Below are 23,187 nucleotides of genomic sequence, written 5' to 3'. Positions count from 1 at the left end.
GGGAGTTTCTAGTAAGAGCCTGACCATCCACTCGGCCCTTCATCTGATTTTAGAATTGTTTATAAAACTTGCTATTACTTTGGACTTTTAAAATAATCAACCATTCTTCAGAAGTTGAATGTTATGAGTACCAAACTGGAAATGATGGACATTGAAGCTGTACTTTCCACAATAATGTTTTTGGAATTTAAAGAAAGGACTTCTAGAAGTACTAGAATATTTGTGCTCTGAGAAACTTCTGTAAACTGCCTGGAGTCTGCTTTATGCTAAGAGTGCATGTATCTTGACTCTATCTTCTTCAAATCTATGCTTCCCCTTCAGTTCAAGAACAAAACAAAAACATACAAGAATAAAACAGAGTAAGCTTTGAAATTGAGTTTATCTATGAATAATTCCCTTGTAAATTAAATTTAGATGTTATGAAATAATCTTTCTCAAATTCATATTTTTCTGCATTCAGAATAAAACAAATTGGGATGCAAGGATATAGTTCAGTACTTGCATGGTTTGCACAAGACCCTGGGATTAATCCTCAGAACTAAAACAAAATATTATTCAGAATGGAAAATATGAAATCATCAAAATAAAAGACAGAAAATGAATGCATAAGTCAAGATGTTCTAAAGGCAGTACTTAATTTCAGAGCTAAATTTTGCATATCACTCACAGTCTCAATATTTAATTGAGTTTTGTCATGTTTTGTAGGGTACCCTTTGGAATTTTCTGCAAGTTCCCTCTGTCCATGCAGAGGTGAGGTAGGACCTGGGTAACAATGCAGTTTGCCAAGGCTTCAGGAATTGACTTTCTAAAGCAAACAGTTAATTCAATATTTTCCTCTGATATTTCTAAATGGCTCTGTACAAAATATAATACAAACTGAGAATGTGTTGTTTATAAAATGTTAGATTTCACTAGTAGACGATTTAGTTGATTTTCCAAAGAACTTTCAATGACTGAAGGCTTCTGTGTGGCCGACAGTGAGTCACCACAGCAGGAAGACCAACCCTTACACTTAGATGCCATTTGACAGCCAAATACAATGCTTTTCTCCCCCACAAAATACACTGTAGTTCTTCTGTGTTTCAACCTCTCACAGCAGAGTGTCCTGCCTTGCCTGGATGCAGACAAGGATTCACTGGCTGCAACCTCTCTTGGGTGTGTTGTGGATGAAAAGACTTCATAACTTAGAAAAGTTGTCATCTTTATCATGAGGCTTCCCATTGTCATTGCCAACAGCAAGCAGATGACTTTATCATAGTCCTTTGGTCTATGGGATTCATAAACATCTTGCAAATTTCGTTATATGGAAAGGCTCATGGGAAGAGACTTACTTTTTTTTATTGAATAACGTCTACTTTTTAGAATGATCTTTTCATCGAAGTCAGAGTTCTGCTTGTTTTCTGCTTATTGAATACTAGATAATACCTGGTCAGGGGCTGGAGGGCTCAGCAGTTAAGAGCACTTTCTGCTTTTATAGGAAACTAGAGTTCGGTTCCCAGAACTCGCATTGGGCATTTCCTAACAACCAGAGAATCTGATATTCTACTTTGGCCTTGGACACCAGCACACATGTACAGGATGTGGCCTCAAAGATACACATGCATGCATGCACACACGCACACACGCACACAGACACACACACTCACACACACACACACACACACGAAAATAAAACAGATCTTGAAAGAAAAGCCACAGGCAAAAGTCTAAAAGATCAATGACCATGGGCCAAACTCACCACCACGTGACATCATTGATAAGTACCCCCATATTAATTTTAGTATTAGTAACCAAGTTTAAAGAAATACTGAAGCACAATCTTGAAATTAAAGGTGAGTTTACATCTAGCCAGCTAGATGCGGTGATAGAAGGAGAAATCAGGAACCTGTAAGTAGAAAAGTGGATGATCACAATTGCTTCTAACTGAACATATTTGAAATGATCCAAAGTCATAGTGACAGCTTGAGACGGATATAGTCACTAAATAAACAACTTCTGTATGCTTCCCTTTCACTCAGAAAAAAAAAATATTCTGTGAAGTTTTACAAACCTGTTTGAGAAATGGACCACTGACTGCATTGATCCTAAATGTTTAATAGTGACACAGGGTTGCTGTGGCTGTTTTAAATCAAGATTAATTCAAGGGGAGTAAAGTGATAGAGTCGTTATAAAAGTTTCAAGTCACACATAGTCAAAAGTTACAAACTTTACTCAGGAGAGTCTTTTACACAGGAGAGTCTGAGCCCACACAAGGAGACATCATATCTACTGGGATCCTTTTGAGCCTTTTGTTGTGGAATTTGGACCATTTCTCCTTCAAAATTTCCATGTGTTCAATGCCCACAAGAGGGCATGGAATAAATAATGTTTGAGGGTTTGCAATGAGCTATGATTTTTCCTTTCTTTGCCATTTTGACCTTGGAAGAGATCAACAGATAGAGCTCCTGGAAGCATGTATGCTCGGAGTTTGGGGTAGAGAATTGTAGGTCTCCTTAGCAAGGATTTCGCCCCAGGGTGCACGTGGAACCCTGGAGTCCAAATGTTTAGCTGAAAAGGGTCATCAAGGGAAGGGACATCCTGTGCCCTGAGAACTTTCCCAGGAACAGCTTCTACCTGCTCTCCTCTTGTTCTTCTGATCTCTTCCCCTCCATTGCTCAGACAGTCATGCTTACATTACTGAAGGGCAAATATCAAATTACCTGCTGCCATCCGAAATAAAAGTGGCACTTCCAACACCTTGATGGCCTTCAAGCCATGAACACTCTTACAAGGATGCTGTGTGGACTGTGGTGGCTACAGACATGAAGCCAGACTGCCTTGGATTGGGGTTCCAAGTGTTGCAAACGCTATGAGACCCCTCCCACGTTTTGGAGATGACCCCCAAGTTCTTGGGGACAAATGAAATAAGTCCAAGAAAGTGGATGTTGGTGGGCATGTTGCCGTAGTCACAGCTATATAATTTACTAATGGGATGTTGAGGTAGATGTAAAGAAAATACATGCTGGTACCTCTGTCTGGAAGGGAACCTTAGCAGTCACTGGATCATGACTCACGTTGCAGACAAAGAGGTAAAGGGCAGGGGACACTCAGGGTGTGGGTGTGGTCCTCAACTGCCTCAAGTCCAGAGCTGCTTCTGGCATCTTGCTGACCATGGGGTTGACAGGGTTGCACAAAGGATACGAAAGAGGTAGTTGGAAACCAAGGTGGCAGGGAATGGGAGATACTCAGGGTGGACGGCCACTCTCAGATCAAGGGCGGGAGGTACAGAAGTGGAAAGCCAAGGAGACCATGGGTGCCGTGGGACTCAGAAGGCTGCTCCCTCCTGCCCACAGTTGTCACAATCGCCCACTCACATGTACTGCTTCCAAGTCATCATATTTAATGGAACACTCTTCAAATTGTTGTTGTGTTACAGACTGTATCCTCAGCAACCAGCATCACCTGGAATCTTGGCTCCAGCCTGGCTCCGAAGGTACTGACTTCATCTCATGGTTGATTTGTTTGTGTCTTATCTGAGGCTGAGTGGGTGGACTGGCACTGCTCCCTACAAACAAAATCATCTTTCCACTCTTTAAGTTCCAGGTAGTCTGATTTAAAGTGCAAATGTTATGAACTCAATAAGCTTTGGAGGATAATAAGGATAAATAAAGCATAATGAATCGACACTGGAGTCTGAAAGCTACTTTGGAGTAAAAGAAAAAAAAAAGTGAGTCTGATTCACTGGACAAGTCTATTCATAAAAATAGTATTTTAAACTGCAATAGCCATTAAACAGCCAAACATCTCATTTCTATAGATATTGTTAAAGTTTCACCAAATTAAATTATGTCTTAGTGTTTAACTTGCTTGTATTTTACTTTAACTTGTTTAAAGTCTCACAGTATACTGAATACATTATTTGATTTAGTTTTTGCTGGCTTTCACAAGGATCAGTCTTTTCCTCTAAACTGGAGTATGTTAGGAAATCATCATCTATTTCTGTGCCTTCCTATAAATATTCATTTTCATTTTTCTTTGACGTGGGTTTGAGATATGATTGTGGAGAGGATTCTTGTGTCCTAAAGGAGCCATGTACGTGCCTGAGCCTCAGACCCCAGGTGTCATTGTCAATTTCATTCCCAACCCTGATGTGGGGTTCTCTCATACTGACACCAGGAAGGAAGCCTGCCCGATGTGTTAAGAATAGACAGCAACTTATTAACTTGACGGACGTTTCCTAGTTGGCTTTTTCCCTTGGAGTTTTGATTACCTGTCAATTATTTCCCCAAAGGTAGTATGTCATCTGCCTCATTATCATTTTCTGAAAATCTAATAAGCTTATGAACACCTTCCATAACCCTAGGAAGAGCAAAGGAACTGGAATCTACATTCATAAAAACAAAACAAAACAACAACAACAACAAAAAAAAAAAAACAGGTGGGTTGAAATTCTCATTTCATTCATCAATCTTGCTTTGTGGTTTTCTTCACAAATCATCACAAAGTTATTTGAAAATATTATTTGTACTAGGATTCTTGTTATTGTAATCTATGTTTTATCCTGGATTTCTTCAACCTAAATTGACACATATATATTGATTGCTCTACACACCTATACATAGCTATTGTTTCATTTCTTATATTTCTGACAGTCCAGAGGTAGGGACATTTTGATAGAGACAAGACTATTTTTTATTTCAAAATATTTTTGTGCTTCAAAGCATAAAACCTTTCTTCTTATTTCACATGGTACTTAAAGCTGAGACAGCTACTCAAAACGGTGTAAATTCACACATCATTTTTCTGTGTAATAAGAACTGTAAAATAGGATGGGTGGGAGGGTAGCTAGATGACGGAGCAACAGCTTATTGGTAGAGAGATGGTTGATGGAAAACAAATGATATCTTAGCGTGGCTTCTACCGGTGTAATTAAATGCCATCAGCAACTTAAGGAGGAAAGAGTTTATTTCCACTTACAAGTGTAGTTCTTCATGATGGGAAGTCAGGGCAGGAATTCAGGACAAGAGGCTGGAGGCAGGAACTGAAGCAGAGGCCATGGAGAAACACTGCTTATTGGCTTAATGCTCATGGCTTGCTCAGTCTGATTTCTTAGACAGTCCAGGGCCACCTGTCCACATGAGTCAAAATAATGCCCTATAGACTTGCCTACAGAGCAATACACTATAGGCATTTTTCAACTAAGGCCCTCTTCTAGGTGATCAAGTTGACAAAAAAAAAAAAAAAATAACCAGCACTTAGACAGATGATAGATTGATAGATGATAGATGATAGACATGATGATTGATAGGTTAGATAGTAGATAGATATATAGGTAGATAATAAGTAAGTAATTAATATAGATAGATATTTGACCTAACTAATAAAGGCTGTTTTACATGCCAAGTATTCCCCATTTACGAAACAATTTCTTTCTTGATGTGTATCGTGTATGAGGCGAGTATGCAGCACAGTGCCGTTCTTACCTGACTATGTGAAGGGAGGGTGGAGGTGGAGTTCTTTCCAGCAGATGTGTTCAAGGGAGGGATGACAGATGAACATGGAGAGACTCCACACTGGTGGAAATCGTCTTTTCTCCTAGGTTAGGCACAAATGAAGACGGGATTCTTACCCTGAGGCTATTAAGCGCTTCCTAAAACAATTGCTTCTGTCCTGCTCTTGAGAAATCAAAGAAACCTAGGGTGTCAGCAAACACGGCTGCCTGTCACCCCCACTCCCTCTGCGTGGGACGCGGGAACGGCTTTTTCCCGTTGCTTACGTAAGGAAGGTGCCTTTGAAAAGGGCATCAGAAGCCCTGAGTAGGCCTTTTCCTTAACAGATCTAGTGGCTTTGACAAGGAAGCCCAAGTCCCTAGAGGAACAGGCCCTGACTTAGAGCCTTAGAATGCTTGCTTGCCTGTCCTGCTTCTTGCCCTCTAGGAAGGCAAAAAGCAACAGCTCTTCACAGGTTACCTGGTCACCATTAAAAGCTAGAACTAACAGTGAGTTAATGTATTCCACTAAACGCACTCCCTGACATAAAATTACAGTATGTGTGTTGTAATGAGGGCTACAGTACAGAGCTTTAATGGGACATGGGATGGTGAGAATCCTTGGGAGCTTCTAATGTGACCTCAGCTGGCAGTATCTCTGTACCAGGCAGAGCTTTTGGAAAGCAAAATTCCATTTTTTTTTTTCTAGAAAACGTCTGTGAATTGGCGTACACAGACAAACCCAGGTAACTTTCTAATGCATTACCTCATTGAAGACTACTGCTGTTACCTTCTCCATCACATTCAAGACCTCTAAACCCCGGTGGATGAGTAAATCAGGGGTTCCAGAGTGAACCATTCTCCTCCTACCACACAGCTCTATTTGACGAGAAGAGCTTTAGTGGGCTCAGGAGAATGGAGTCTTCCCTGTTGCCACAGCCTTCTTTCAAAGAGCATTCTCCACGTGCACACAGGCTCAGCTTTCCTCATTTGACACCCCCCCTTCATTGTCCAATCAGAGTAGTTACTAGACATGAGAGATATTTTTTCCCATCATATTTTTTTTTTTTTTGCCGCCACTCAGATTCCAAGTGGCCATAATGTATTTTGCTGTGAATATTTGCTTCAGCTTTAAGCATAAATGGGAAACGTAAAACAAAAAAGCAAACTTTCAAAGTCATAAAGATTACTTTTAAACATACCCAAGTGTCCTTAAAAGTGGACTCTCAGAGGCATAAAAATGACATGTAGAAAGTATGTGCACACACATACACACATACATATTTGTGCACGCTTATTAGGAAGTCATAAGCGCAATGCAGATAGATATTAAGAGGTGAGCACATTAGGGCACTAAGGTAACTTGAGGCTTGCTTTTCTACTAGAGCCATTGACCTCTCTGGGATCGGCTCCCATGTATTTGCATTGCCGATATTTGTGACCATAGCACTACTGATTTTGAAAGGACATCTGTACCCAGCTTCCAAATGCATCCTTAGTACACTCTTGTTCGTCACAGGAGGAATTATTTTTGATAAGTGATACATGTACTCCATTGCTGGAGAGAATTCGCTGCCAAGCAGCCACACAGGGCTTAAACAGGCTCAGCATTATTTACTAAACCCAACAGAACTCATAAGATTTTGGTAAAGGTGGGGCCACCGCTTACTTTGCTGTATTGTCCCCCTGCTTGGCTACTATCGTAGCATCGATGATCCAAGTTATTTTCTGCAAAGGACTGTTTTTGTTTTCCTTTTTTAAGAGTGTGGAGGAGAGACAGGAGGAAAGCAGGTAAGAAAAGACAAGGACTCTGTTGTTTTCCACAAAGAGCCCAGAGGCTTGTGATATTCAGGCTAGATTCATTTCCCACAAAATGCATTGCTATAGACACATAGATTACTCTGTGCAGATATGCAGATTTGCTGTTTCTTCACTGAGGCAAATGTTCCTTTGTGTGGAAGACTGGGGGTTGGAGACACTGGAATGTGAAGTTGCTGACCCCCTAGGAGAACCCTCCAGGGCTCCCTCCCATGCATTTCATATCCCACACTCAAGACACATCCTGTGAGAAGACGGGAGCATTTTCTCCCATTTCACGGGTAAGCTCATGGAGCCTAGGATGGATAGCCGCCGACCAATCTCTCCTGGCGCTAAACAGCACAGCACAGAACAGGACCAGGCCAAGAATGTCAGAATGCGCTTGCCAGGACCCAGGAAGAGGCGGCGAATAGCAAGCTCTCCTTTAAATGATCTCAGCAGAAATGTTCCCTGCAGCTCTGCTGTCACCGTTCATCATGGCTCCTCTTTCCTAAACGGTCCCACCTAAAAGATGAGAAGCCAGAGAAGCAGAGGCACATTTAGCTCCATGCATACTCTCCTACAGCAGAGACAATGATAGCAAGAGGGTTGTGGAAACACGCAGCCTTCGGAAATGGATTAAGTGCACATACATTTCGTAATGAGTGACTGTAATGAAAGCCAAATGAATTATAATAAAATATGGAGTTTCAAAAAAAAAAAAAAAAAAAAAAGAAAGAAAGAAAAGAAAACTATTCCATGCATAATGTCGCTGGGAAAACACTTAACAGTTTTTCACTGCGTGCTATTGTCAAAGTAAATAACTACCCAAGACAAACTTACAAAGTGTTTTTAACTCTAATGTGATGCAGAAAGTCAGTCATTTAATTTGTTAATTAGTATTATGCCAGAAACTATCTATTCAATATGAAGCAAATATGTTTACAATCTTATCTGCCATCTGTTTAATAGATGGGAGAATACTTAGGGCTGGATTCTCAAAGAGGGCTGCTGAAAATTTGTTCCACAATTAGAGGAGCAGATTTTTAATTCTGGATGGATTTTGCATGTGTGGGGAGCACCTCCACCGAGAAGACAGTACATCACAGCCCTGCTACCGGGGAGGGGCGGGGCCTGTAATGTGTCCCAGCAGATGCTCGTGGATCCAGGAGCAGAGGCATGTTTTTGAAAAGAGATACCTATGGATAGTAGATATATCATCACACAGATAGAACACTAGCTCCCGGAAAGTAGAACTGATTTTTTTGCACAAAACAATTTTAGACTCAGATTTATAGATAAGGCAAGATTCCCGCTCACAGTATACACAATTTCTGCGTTCGGCAATTATTTTTGTTCAATATTTTGTGTGAGGAAGCTTCAGTTAGGCAGTGTGCTCCCCAATAAAGGGAATTCTCAAGGTGCTTTTAACTGCTGCCGGAGAACGGATTTTAAATCATTATTTGGAGGAGGTCTGAAAATAAAATTGGTGATCACGAAACATGGCGTGCGCAGCGTTCGCTTTAACTCTGCACTGTGGTCAGGTGATCAGCAGGCATCCACAAAGTCAGTGACCCCAGGAGCCGGTCTGCTTCCAGGGTAATGCTCCCCCATCTCACTTCACTTGTCCCTCGGGTAAGAGTAAGCCCCCGAAGTGCAAACTCAGAGTGTTTAATTCTGGGGATGGGGGGATATCCACGTCCACGTGCTCTTTGTTCTTCCTGTTTTGTTGAAGAGAGTCCAGGTTTTGTAGCTGCTACTGCTTTACATAGTGTCAATTATCCACGAAGCACATCCTGAAGACTTTGGCTAAGTGTGTCAGTCATTCGGTGTTTGTGAGCCGTGTTGCTCAGATCCATCCTAGTGCCAGTCACTTGTGCTCCAGCCCAGCTTGGTTTAGCCAGCGTTCTGAGCCATCAGCATGCCATTTTTAACTCCTGTTAGAAAATCAAAATACAGGTCTCGATATGGTATTTACCCATGGCCAGCGCCGCCCCTCCCGACCATGTTATTTACCGGCACAGCTAACATAAATTATCTATTTCAGTTCGTCAATTAACTGGGAAGGAAAATGCAGTTGCTGAATTTAAAAACTTCCTTAAACACACTCCCGGATTTGTGTGTGTGTGTGTGTGTGTGTGTGTGTGAGTGTGTGTAGGTGCCCATTTCTGTATAGTTCTCTAAAGATACATGCAGTCCTTGCAAAGATGAAAACGATGGCTGGGGGGGGTATTAATTTCTTTTTAAATATCAAGGTATGCCACCCCCTTTCTCTACCTATTTCCTACCACAATATTCTCCCAGACCTCTCTGGGTACCTGGAGTCAGTGCTTATACTATAAGCAAGGCACGAATCCGAGGATAATCGATGTCTGATGTCCTGGAACCCTAACAGCGTAGGAAGACTTTCCTTCTGAACCTGTTTAGCTCTCTGTGTGCAATGATCCTCTGTGCCTTGGGTAAACACTGTCGGATTCACATAGCTGCTGAACTCATAGTGGCTGTAGCCGGGCACAGCAGTTTCTGCCTGTGTTTCCGTCATGGGCACCAGGACATTTCCACACTGAGAAGGTATCATTCTGTCTAGAAACATACTGTCCTTAAATATATTTCTACAGTTCCAGGTTGTTCTGTAGTAATCATTTAGCTCTCAGAATTTTGGGACCACAAGATCCATAGGCAAGCTTCTTCGTTTAAATTCCTTTACTGGTATCTGCACACTGAATCCCAGGTGTCAGGACCTTGCCTCTGTTCCAGCATGATTTTTGCATAGGCACTGCCCTCAGCCCCTGCCCCCTGTGTCCTTAAAAAAAAGTGTTTCTAGCTCATGTAGCTTGGCCACATGGCTACCTGATTCCACAGAGCCTTCTGAACACAATGCTGTGTCCAGTGTCGACATTACAGGATTAAGTTCATTGTAGCATTCTGAAACTCGATTCATCTGTCCCTAATAGCGCTTCAATAGTATCCTAGTAACCCCTTCTCCAAAGCTGAAGCTTCGTCTGGTCTGTATTTGCAAACACTGTGAGGGATAGGCCTTGCATTCAGAGGCAAGGCTGCGCTAAATCCTCCTCTGAGCTGCTGGGGAGGTGCAGGCGCCACCGTGGGCAGGCGCATTTGCCAACGTGCCATATGGGAGTCATGGCTGGGACTTTTTTTTTTTCCTAGAATAATTAAATGTTGATGGCAGAGTTCAAATGGATCATTAAAATTCAAAAGTGTAAGAAACAGATTTTTTCTTATGTTGCTGAACGCTCCAGAGGGTTGAATAGCTAGCAGAAGTAAGGCAGGCTGCCGCCCTGCGATCAGGCTCTGTCGGGATGAAGCTAATTTGATCATAATATAGTCATCTCTGAAGATTACAGCTATTCAATTAAATATTCTAATTAACCTGAAGTATTAGGCAAATGATACTAATTACAAATATTCTCCTGAGATTCACTGCAATGAAAATCCCACTTGCCGCCGATGCTTCTAGCCAATGTTTCGTAACACAATGTCCTATATCATAGGCTTTCAGAATATTAAAATGCAGTTAATTTGCCTAAACCTCATTTGTTTAATGGCATTAGCATTTTGTTTGAAATTGTAATAAACGTACATCCCGCTTTCAAGTAAAATCTAAAATGAGTGTACTCTTGGGGTAACTTAAGATTCCTGTTTACAGACCTGGTACTTTACTCAGTGAGCGGAACACTTTGAGCTTAACTTTCAGCCATTAAACATATTGAAATTGTTTAAAAATGCTAATAATTTGTCTTTTCAAATAAGAAAAAAAAAAGGATATTTCGCAGTAAAATTTCATGATGCGCCCATGTGACGGGGCTCCCACTGCGCGGGCCCTAGCGCTTGAACTTTCCTTTCTCTTTCTGGGAGAGAGCTGCTAGGGGACGACTGCTGGCTTCCCAGAACCCTTCTTCACAGGGAGAATTGCCGCGCCCTTCAGTGCACTGTACCAGCTCCTCTCTCATCTTTACATTACATTTGCCCCCGAAGGTGGCTGGATTTCTGTGTCGCCAACCTTGCATGCTAACGGAGTTGTTCTCTCGGGAGCTTTCCATCCTTACCCTCCCGGGCTCCTCTCCTCCTTGTTCCTTCCCAGAAGTTCTGATGAGACGAGAGTCCTAGCCCAGCAAGGCTGACCCCTCAGTGCCCGCCCGCATGGCACCCAGGTCTCAGCTCCCCTCCTTCCCCAGCACCGGAAATGCTCCCGTAGCTCAGAGCTGGGTACAGTGCAGAAAGAGGGTGCGCAGGAGCCTGCTGCACGCAGTGTTGGGCTTTCCTCGCGCTGCTTGCTGGGGATGGGAAGGCTGGGGAGACACCTGCCTTGAGGGTCTTCATAATCACATTGCAAGATGAGTTAGGGGTCAAGGGGAGGGGCTCATCAAAAGCTGTAATTTATGAGCTTGTTATGGGGTGGAAAGGCCGGATGCATGTGGGCACCACTTAAAAGCACAGGCACAGGTGGACATTTTCCGAGATGGCAGCGCCCTGGGAGGAGCGTTTGCGAATCAGATCCCGGAGATGGTTGGATAAACACTGGACTGGCACGCTTAATGACATGGGGATAAACACAGGATTTGGGCTAAAACCAGGGAAAAAGTAAAGAAGACAAGAACATCGGGTACCTAGAAACCGACAGGAGCCTCTGCATCCTGGGCCAACTCGTTTTCCCCCCCGTGGAGCAGACACTGCCACCCTGTGTACATGACACTGGATGCTGTCCAACACCCTTCTGAGGAGGAAGCCAGCAATGAGATACCATCTCCGGCTGGACCTCATATAGTGTGCTGTTGGGTAGATACATCCTCTTGGGGAGGAGCCGTGCTAGGATGACTTAATGCCCGCAGACACTAATGTCATAAAAATCTCCACGTAATGCATCCATTTCTCATGGGCAGAGGAAGCAGGGGAGAGGACTTCCCCTTCCATAAAGTGAACCCGGTGAACTAGCAAACACATAGAGAGCAGATTGTGCCTCTCCCCGTGGACATTCGCAAAGGAACAAACACTTAGGTCTGGGTTTCTATGGCACGGCTTTCCAAACCGGAATGACCCCTCCAATGGCGAGTGAACCGGGTTGTGGCACTCTGTGGTTTCTCCTCTGTAATGTCCTCCACCATGGGCAAAATCTTGAACTGACAAAAGGGGAGGTTTCCATGGTCACCCGGAGGTTGCAACACGGGGAAATGCTGGGGTCAGGCCTCCTAAGACTGACGATCAGCAGCTGGACAAGATCAAAGAAGCCGAGTGTTCGAGGATTCCTCAGGCTCACTCAGCCCTGTGCTTTGTGACTGAAGATGCTGTAAGGGGGTGGTTACTCAGCAAGACACTTCTGTGTTGCCGGAACAATGCGCTGCATTGAAACACAGCCTATTTTCTGACTCATCTCCGCGAGGGACCACTGTTTCCTTGCCCTGCGACGTCCCTGGAGCCAAGCCTGAATATGAAGAGCATGTGCCCTGAGATGCTGGGTTCAGCTCCAGGCATCTGCTCCTGGTCTACGGAGGCTCTGAGAGAGCTGCAGAGAGACACGTATTTCTGTGACTGTAAAATGACAAAGAAGGAAATCAGCCAAAGTTTGATGGGGGAGATGGAGGGGCACAGGAAGAGCTGGTGAAGGACTCCTTTAAAGGGGAACAATCAGAGGAAGCTTTATTCTGCTTTCATAGTGAGGAGACCTCTGGTTCCAGACAGTTCCATCTCTTCCTGCTTTCAAATTGTGGGAGTCAGAAAAACACAGTGTGAGAGCTGCTGGTGAGGACAGTGTGCTGAGGGTCACAACAGCCATGTGCAGATGAGGCCCATGTTGTATTTTCACTATTCTCATCAAGACAGCAGGATGAACATTACATGGGTGAACCAAGAGACTGGACGATTTACTGGAGAACTTGAGTTTGTTTCATTTTAATAATAAAAAAAGCCCCCACCAATTTCTCTGGGAACTGTATAGGTATTTTGCAGAGGGAAAGTTTTTAACCGAGGTGTCTTAGCAACATCAGCAGCTTCAGTTTGCATGGCGCATTTGGCCAGCATTTCAGCGAGTGGACACCAGAAAAGAGGTGTGCAATCTCCACTCTTCTCTTACTATATATCCCCGAGCGTGGCTTTATTCTCTCTGGAGTCACCGTGGTCTGCACTGTAGCTGGGAGGGACTGCATGGTGGGTGGACCCCCTCCTCGACTCCTTTAACCAAGTGCAGTGGCTCTGTATCTGCTCTGCCCTCAGCAGCCGGAGACAGACTGGAGCACCTCCAGCCACCACACTGCCCTCGTCTGGAGAGTAGTTCCTACCCCAATAAGCCACACGTGGACATATTTTCTGTGTTCCTGTGGGGTGTGGAGGGGTGACAAATTTCACCTCAGCTGAGCATCAGGCTCCAGAAACCACACCTCCCTATTTCCCATGATCCCATAGGTGAGGCTTGCATACTCCTGAATGTATATGGCATGGAGAATGCTCAAGTGTGTAATGGGAAATCAGAAAATACAAACATGCAACCCCATAGGACTGTCGCAGCCACTAGAAACACGGAAGAGTGAGCCAGGCGGATGAGAGCACAGGCTGCAAGTAAACTACTTTTGCGACATGTTTTATGACATAATTATATTGATCTGAAAGATACTCATCCAGACCCACAACCTTTTACGCCCCAAGAAAGAGACCTGAGCCTGTATAATCTTTCCAATTACTTGATATTCATAGTCTTACTCAAAGGTCTCTGAATATGTCATGTGTGTAATACCGATGCAAAATTTGGCCCCGTAGTCACCACCAGCAATATGTTTCAATAAGGTAATTTTCTCGCTGCCTAAGAACATCAGCAGGGTGCAATCGGGAACAAAAACAGACTATGACATTTTATTCAAGCATACATCTGGGGGACAAAACTATACTTTATTAAAGGAAAATGGGATTTCAGGATTGTTTTGACAAGCGTGGGGAATGCACCTCTGTTTACATACAGTGTGGTGTGAAGATCGGAGGTGGTTTTTGTAGGCCTGGGAGAACAAGGTCCCATCAGGCTGATGATGGGTGTGGGTACAGGTCAGGTACCGGGCTCTGGAGCAGACCCCAGCAGGCTAGAGCATATATATGCACTCCAGCCGGCCCCGTATCCCATCTTCTACTTAATCCTGCAGTTGCCACTGCTTTCTCTGGGAGAGCAGGTAGCCCCCGTCGCCCCCCCCCGCCACCTTTTAAAAAGGCAACTTACCCCATTTGTGCTCACCTTTATGTTTTTAGGCCCGGCCTAGTTACCTACACGGGAGAGGAAAAGGACATATCCTCCGACCTTCCAAATTCAATTTAAGCCCCGAAATTGAAAATGAAAGCAGTGGCAGGGTTTTAAATGCCAGCTGTGCCCACACACTCTGCTTCCCGTAAATCTCCTCCTGTCTGTGCAGCTCCCGTCAGCGCCACTGCCCAGGACAACAGCCTGGCTGATTTTCATGGGTGCTTTCCTACATTTCTATCTCGAAATGGTCCAGACCCTCAACACTTCTTTGCGTCCGAGCAGCGTGAATTCCAGTTAATCACCTGCTAAGTGTGGGGAAAAGAGGGCCAGGCAACCTGAGCGATGGCAGCTCGGACTGGAAACTGCAGGGCAAGTCCCGCTGCTCAACCATTCAACTTGCCTTTTTGGCTCATGGAGAAAATGCAGACTTTACTTAGGGAAAGAGCTGGGAATATTAAAGATCAGATCAAGCCTAATTAAACATTAAGAAACTTAACTAGACACAAAAGAGACTGTAAGATAGGACAACACAACCAAGCATCTCACTGCAAAAAACAGACCAGACTACAACCCTGTGTTTTTTTCCCAGGGTTAAATTATTTTCACATTACCAAATTTTGTCACTATCTTGATATATTTGCCAGGTTTGTGGGGAGAGAGGAGGTGCATCAGAAACACATTTTCAAGATTTGAACTGAGCGAAAGCTGATTGAATTCCTTCAGTGGTGTCGTGCAGTGCAGTTTGGGCCGTGGCAGGCTCACAGGATTCCCAGGCTCGCTCATAAGGAAGGAGATGGCGGCCACTGTCACTGCTGTGTTCTGCAGCACTTGCTTTAGAAGTCCCTGGAAGTGTGCCGTTCTGGTGGATGAGAGAGCACATTTGTCAGCCATCAGCAAATAATTAGACTATCGTGCAGGACAAAAATAGTAAATGATAATGATGGAAATAGGGAGGTTTCACATACATGTCCCTGGCGTTTTACAAAGGGGGACTTTGGGGCCTCTTATTAATGGCATAATTCTCTGTGAAGCAGGAATAAAAGAGCAGAAAGATCTGGGGGAGGCTTGGGTTACAGGGCTTCATTTCGTCACACTCGGCATAGACATCAGATGCCTGTGTGGTCAACACAGACTCTTAGCTGCTGTCTATACACGCTCAAAAGATCCATCCTAACAGAGCCAGAAGCAAAAGAGGTCGCCTCCTGCAAGGTAGAGCTTTGGGGGCAGGCTCACATCAGAGTGGGGATGACACCATCAGCTAAGGTGACAGGTTCCTGTTCACTCTCTTCATGAATTGGGCAGGGAGCAGAGAGTTCAGGTGAGCTCTATGTGTGGCATTCTTTACCCTTGTGACATTTTATTGAACAGAAGACAAAATCAGTTTTGACTTCGATGCTTTCATTAGAGGTCCCTGGGTCTTCAAAAGGAAAAAGGGGGGAGAGGGGTCAGAACGGGTTATCCGTGTGGAGGGCTGCACAGATTGTACGAGGAGCCTCTGGTGTCCCTCTCAAACGACCAGCAAACTCTGCAGGGTCATACCCATTCAAGAGACCCTGAGATACTGACACAGAACTTCACAGCAATCTAATCTTCTTGCACTTAATGGAAAAGCAAAACACACCTCCCATGTCAAGACACAGAACATACAGCAGGGTGTCCCCTCTACAGAATGTACAGGAGATATGATAAAACACAGCTTTAGCAAAGTCACAGGTAACTGTGCCCTTTTAATTAGTTATGTAGGATTGAAGCAACACAGACATTGGAAGAAAAATAAATAAACAGCGACAGCTTCCCTGTTTGCACCCTGATTTCCTTGTTTCTCAAAGAAAATATCTCATCCTCCCCAGTGCTTGGTCTGACCTGGTGAAGCTGGGGACAGGGGCAGCTTTATCTGAAACTCAGAGCTGGAAGAGGAAGACACAAAAGAGGGATTTCCCCAAATCACACATGGGACTAAGGAGGGACCAGGGGATGGGACAGGCTCATTATTGACAAAGCATCACTCATGGGCTTTTATGTCATGTTCCTAGCTTTAGCAATGAGCACATGTGTCCAAGCCATGTTCTGACACTCCGGCCGATTGTCACCTTCTGAGTCACCCCTGGGCTTGTTCTTTGGGTCTGGGTATGGAGCAGAGAATGGTGTCCATGTCACTTGCAGACTGCAGTATAGCCCGTGTCCACTCTGCTGCTGGCTCAGAACAAATGTACTGCAGGAAAGAGTAACCCCCGTTCCCGATCCCATGCCAGCTCTGAGTCCTCTGAGGCCATTGGTGCCACCATGCTCCAGGGACACACAGCTTGACAATAGCTCCAGTGGCCCTGCGTCTTCGATTCCTGCTGACCTCTGGACACTGCGACATGGTGAAGTGGCGGCCACTCTCTACTTTTACCTTTTCCTTTATGGGAATACTCAAGGAAATGGGGCAGATCAGTGGGCAGACCGCCTGGTTTCTACAACACAATCCAATCAGTTAGTTGCATATTAGACATTTAAAACACAAAGTATACACATCCTTGGGCTTGCTTTCTGTCTGTGGCTTTAACTCTGAAGCTCGGAGGGGTCTTTTGTTATTCCAGACTTGCAGACTTGCAGTATTTCATCCTGATGCGTTCACCCACCATCAGTTAGTTCTTAACCCAGCAGCTGATGTGGGGAGTGTTCTGGCTCAGTACCCTAAGCCTGCAGACGACAGCCCCTGGGAGAAGGAGGCTTACCATCAGCCTATGTGTCTTCCCGATGGATGCTGGCATGGGAGCCTGTGTATGAGCCAGCCTCGCAGCAGAAACCCCTCAAGAGCATTCCTGTATAGTTCTCCAAGGGAAATGGACAGCGTGGGTAGCAAGTGAAGCTCATTGCATGACTGTTCATCTACCAAATGCTTTCTGGAGTCACAGTCCTCTCCTCTCCCCTATGGAATCTGTTGAATTAGATAGAGCAAGCAGGAAGGAAGGAAGGAAGGAAGGAAGGAAGGAAGGAAGGAAGGAAGGAAGGGTGTTTTCTGGAGTGAGCTAGAATGGTATAGTGAAAGCCCGACATTTGGTTGGAGGTCCTCAACATCACATCCTTTGCAAGCAGAATGTGGTGACTGCCTTCTAATGGTTGACATCACGTGGAGAGTAGTTCTCATGGTCAGCATGAGCTGTGCCAGCCGATCGTTGAGTTTCCTGAAGGGTTTATTGTGGATATGGATATATATATATAATAAAGCTTGCCTGGAGATCAAAATGCAAAGCTGGCCACAACCATAGAAGCTGGGCAGCAGTGGTATACACCGTTAGTTCCAGGATTCAGGAAACAGAGGCAATTGGATCTCTGTGAGTTCAAGGCTACCCCCAGGGCTACCTGAGAATGATCTAATTTAAAAGAGAAACAGAGCCCATGCCTCTAATCCCAGCACTAGACAGGTATATAAGATAGGAGCAGAGCCTCGTATTCTGGCTATTAGTCTCCAGCCAAGGTGAGGTCAGGATCTCCCCAGCGTTGGAAGAGGTAAGAGCTCTCTGGTGGCTTAGCTGCTTTGCTTTTCTGATCTTTAGCTTGAACCCCAACCTCTGTCCAAGTTTTTATTATTTGTGTTATGGTTTAACATCTGTGAGACAGAGAGAGCTTTTCAATCAGAAGAGACTGGTTGGAGTCCCACCCACAGTAGTCAGGCAGTAGGTGGTGTTCGTCTACACTTTCTGGGTGATTATGCTGTAAAGGGAGTTGTTAGCCACGGTCACTGCACACCATGAACACTGTACAGAAGTGTCTAGTCCCTGATCACCTGCACTCCAAGGATGCTGGGAATTAAAATAACTGCAAGCAATGTGAATATTTCTGATTTTATAAAACGTATTTAGTTCAGTAGTTTGAATGCCATAAGAAGCCAACACCCTTGAGTTCTGTCTGGAATCTTCCTTTCCCTTGTCTCAACTTGCCCCATTGCAAAAATGAAGGCTTTTCGTGGTTTGTTTCTTTGTTTCGTTTTACTCTAAATCTATATGAAGTCACAGGAAATGGGAAATCCCTGGAGAGTAGACACACCTGGTGTAACTACCATGCATCACACAGTCGATTCAGTCTGCAGTTGAGCTGCACAGGGAATTCGGCAACCAGAGACTTATCACAGGACACCAGCTCCCGTGTCCCTTGTGTTCAGATTGTGACACACTGCCCATGGAAGGGTCCCTTGTTCCTCGTGGCCTCTGGTGACACCTCCTTGAGTGAAGCCAGCAACTCATGGGTTCCTAGGAAAGGTTGTTGGAATGGGTTGTCAGCTGACCTGCCTCAAGCCTGTGGCAGAGAGTGAGGCAAACTTCAGAAGTTGTCTGCAGAGCTCTACACAGCTTGGCAATCTGACACAAACGAGCTTCCGGGGTTCACTTTCTGAGTTTATTTTTTTTCTCTCCTCCTATCTCCACCCAAGATCACCTTCTAAGTAATGGCTTTCCTCCCTCTAGGAAGTATATGAAGAAGATGCCTTCCTTCCAGTAAGCGCTGAGGGCAGTAATCGTGGTAACCGGCCCCAGAGACGCTTTAGCTTGATCCTACAGTGGCTGATAGAGAGTTCTGGAAGCCAAAGTGAAGCTTCGGCTTTGAGCAGGCCCATGCACAAGTTAACAAACTCACTGCTGTGCTGGAAACCTGATTCTTGCCATGCCCTGAACTGCTGTTGCTTGGCAAAGGGCTTCTTAACTTTCATGTACTCACATTCACATCTTGCCTAAGAACCTTTTTGTTTAAAAAAAAAAAAAAAGAAACACAGATATATTAAACAACCATAAAAATGTTTAATACAAACAAAATCATGAAGTAATTTTTAACAGACGTTTTCTATGAATATAATTTTACTATTTACTAAAGACAAGTGGATGTGCTTATCTTCTTTTACACAAGAATTAAATTTAACTGTGTATTTGGTACTGAAGGACACTGAACACCTTTAGTGGCTTCAGATTTGACAGACACTTGGATTTTACAACCATCAAGGTTGAGAACCCTGACATCTGAAAATACCAGCACAAAATAGCTACCGTTTGTTTAGGACCATTTAAGAAACCCTTAGAAATTCTTCCTGACTCTTGAGAGAAGACACATTTAACACTTTAAAAAGTGAAACTCAAGTCCCTAACCCAGACAAGTGATGGCAGGTATGCTAGCTTCATTTCCTATTACTGTGATAAAAATATTCCACCAAAGCAACTTAGGGTTTCTTTTAGCTCAGAGTATCATGAAAGGGAATTCAAGGTGTTAGGAACTCAAAGCAGCTAGTGATGTTGTTCCCACATACAGGAGCAGACTGTGGTGAATTAATGCATGCATGCTGGTTCATAGCTCACACTTTTCCTGTCCCTCTGTCCAAGGCTCAGCCCATGAATGGGTTGGCAGAGGTTAGGAGACCACTCATCTCAATAACCTAATTTTAAAAAAAATCCTTCACAGTCATATCCAAGGCCAACCTAATCTAGGCAGTTTGACATTGATATATCCTTCCCAAGCGACTCCACATTTTGTGAAATTGTCTGGTAAAACCAACCATCAGTAAGAAAATACTAATTTTTTGTTAACTATAACCAAAGCATTATGTTTGTGTAAGAGCAGAAAAATTGTGTAGCCCCAGTCAAAACACTGCAGTTAAAGACTTGCAATAGTCTTGAAACCGAGACAGAGGGTTTCAAACATCGTTTCTTGGTATTGCATGGTGTGACACAATGCAAATTGAAACCTTGGGATTAAGAACCAAGCCTGCGATGAAGCTGTGTGACGGAACTTGGGTGGCAAACTCCCAAAGCAGCTCAGATTCACTTATGTACTTGACTTTAAGTGAATCTTGGCTACTGAGTGCTCAGAAATTTTATACTGTTACCTCTTTTCTATGACCCTCCCATAGAGTCATGTGACCTGCAGTTTAGGAAGCTGTGTGCTCAAAATTATCCGTTTCCATAGAAAACAATTAATTCTGCCTTCCCTGCATCATTTAAATGGATCAACATGACTTGAGTTAAAAACTGTATCATATACCACTCCACCAGATATTGTAAAAATTATTGACCATTTCCCAGGAAATGGGAGCAATTAGGCCTACCCACATGACACCTGCTTGTCATTGATACCCAGGAAAGCTAGCAGCCCCCTAGAACCAAGTGGAAAATCCATGGTCTCTCCCCAGATACTAACTTTTCTGAGGGAGAGGCCATCTTTGAACACCCCTGCTTCTGGATGATTCACGCTGGGGGCAGCCTTCCCTTAAATATTTTTTCCTTTCTGAGCAGGTGTGAAATCTTGTGATGCAAATGAACCTCCTTAGCGTAGTCCGCCCATCTGCAGGATTTTCTTCAAGCCTGAATCAAATAGTGACTTAATGGTTATTTCCAATTTATTTACCTTTACCATTAAGGGGTTCCCTGGAGAAGGGAAAAGGGACAAGATCTCCTAAGCAAATTGGGAGCATAGGGGGAGGGTAGAGGGAGTTAGGAGAAAGAGAAGGGGAGAAAAGGAGGGGAGAGGAGGACACAAGGGCGCAGGGAGATTGAGTCAGAGGAAGAATAAAGGAGAGCAAGAAAAGAGATACCATAATAGAGGGAGCCAGTATAGGTTTAAAGAGAAATCTGGCACTAGGGAAATGTCCAGAGACCTACAAGGATGACCGCAACTAAGAATCTAAGCAATAGTGGAGAGGCTATCTTAAATGTTCTTCCCTGATAATGAGATTGATGACTACCTTATATGCCATTCTAGAGCCTTCATCTAGTAGCTGATGGAAACAGAAGCAGACACCCACAGCTAACTCCTGAGCCCAACTCCTGGAATCCAGTTGCAGAGAGGGAGGAGTGATGAACAAAGGGATCAAGACCACACTGGGAAAACTCACAGAAACTGCTGACCTGAACAAGTGGGAACTCATGGACTCCAGTCTGACAGCTGGGGAACCAGCATAAGACCAAACCAGGACCCCTAAATGTGGGTGTCAGCTAGGAGGACTGGACAGTCTATGGGGCCTCTGGCAGTGGAACCAGGATGTATTCCTAGAGCATGGACAGGCTCCGGGAGCCCATTCCCCATGCAGGGATGCTCCCTTAGCCTAGATACACAGGGGGGGGGGCTAGGCCCTGTGCCAAATGATATGACACATTTTGAAGACTCCCCATGGAAGGCCTCACCCTCCCTGGGGAACAGAAAGAGGACTGGATGGGGGTTGGTGGGGCAGGGGAGGGAGAGGGATCTTGGTCATAATATCACATTATTTCAGGAAGAGAAGCTAGTCTCACTTGATGGGATTTCCACTGATGACTTGGATGAACCCTACGGGGCACCTTTGGATTTTGTTAAGAATGAGAAGCTTAAGTCCAGTCCTTGGTCTCACATAAGGCCTCCATCTTCCTATAACTCCACGATGTCTTACAATGGCTTGCTTGGCCTCTCTGCTCATTATGTATCCCTAGCACATCAAGATGGTGTTTATTCAACTTGGCAGTGACATATAATGCTTATGTTTGCCCTGATACTCTGAAGACAGATTGCTTTTTTTAAAGCATAGTTTAGGTATACAAATAATCTTAAAGATGGAGTTAAAAAATAACCCTCCAAGGCCTGGTGTCCTGGGTACAGTACAGTGACGTGGTAATTAATTATCAGCAAAGCTGTTGGGTTGCTATGTCTTACAGCGATGCCTAGTGTTGATTGTCAACCTAATTGGATTAATAAACACAAAGAATATTAAGGAAGCTGTTTCCAGACAGGTTTGACTGAGGGGCTAAGATCCTTCTGCAATTGGCTTTTGGAACGGGGCTCCGGATGAATGAAATAATAAAAAAGGAAAAAATGGAGAAAGGCGTATGAAAGCTGTGTGTTCTCTACTTCCTATCTACTGAGATTTGAACAGGCAGTCCTCACAGTCCTCCTGCTGCCACCTGTAGGAGCTGTTTCCATCACCGCCCTGCTACTGTGATGAACTACACCCTTGTATCATGGACCAAAAGAAAGTTTTTGCTCTTGTGTGGAAAGATGACTCAACTCAGTGGGCAGTGTTCTTGCTATCAAAAGTGAGGACCCGAGTTTGGATCCTCAAAAATCCATGAGCTTGGATTTACACACCTGTCATCCCAGCGTTGAGAGTGAAAGACAGAGGTTTCCTGGTCACACAGTCTGGTTAGTTAGTGAACCCAAAGTTCAGTGGGACGCCATGGGAGAAAGCGAGGGAGGGGGGAGGAAGAGGGAGAGAGGGAGGGAGGAAAAGAGAGAGGAAGAGGAGAGAAAACTTTGATGTTGACTTCTGGCCTCTGTGTGGCACACAAGGGTACACACACACACACACATACACACACACACACACACACACACACACACACACACACACACCTTTCTCTGTCAAGTTGCTTCTTGTGCGGTATTTGGTCATGGCATTAAGAAAGGTAACTAATATACCCATCTATGCACAGAGCATAGAGCAGATGGCCACAGCCCTGCGATTCTGAGGTCCAGTCTATGTCTGTCTGTTATGTAAAGTGTCTTTCTTATGTCCAGCATAGAATTAGCTCTTGCTTTTAATCCAGTATGATAAGCTCTGTCTATTAACCATAGACTACATTAATTTAATCATCCATGTGCTTGGATAAAATCTGTCATTCTGTTAGCTTGTTGTTTTGTGACATTTTTCATTTTCTGTAGTGTTACAGTAAAGCTTGTGGTTAATCAGCAT

General features: G+C 44.2%; 1 protein-coding gene across 1 annotated transcript in view; it reads left to right on the top strand.

Annotated features, from left to right (window-relative positions):
- The window catches only part of Pard6g (par-6 family cell polarity regulator gamma), a 1,244,350-nt gene extending 1,241,055 nt beyond the window's left edge, over nt 1–3,295 (top strand). Inside the window, exon 4 of the mRNA XM_051202243.1 lies at nt 3,283–3,295. The gene's annotated coding sequence lies outside the window, so the exon portion shown is untranslated. The remainder of the gene's footprint in view (nt 1–3,282) is intronic.
- The last annotated feature ends 19,892 nt before the right edge of the window (nt 3,296–23,187 follow it).

The sequence above is a fragment of the Phodopus roborovskii genome, unplaced genomic scaffold (assembly GCF_943737965.1).
Source record: "Phodopus roborovskii unplaced genomic scaffold, PHOROB, whole genome shotgun sequence".
Lineage (NCBI taxonomy): Eukaryota > Metazoa > Chordata > Mammalia > Rodentia > Cricetidae > Phodopus > Phodopus roborovskii.
The sequence above is the reverse complement of the archived record's forward strand: the minus strand, read 5'-3'. Positions and strand labels throughout refer to the sequence as shown.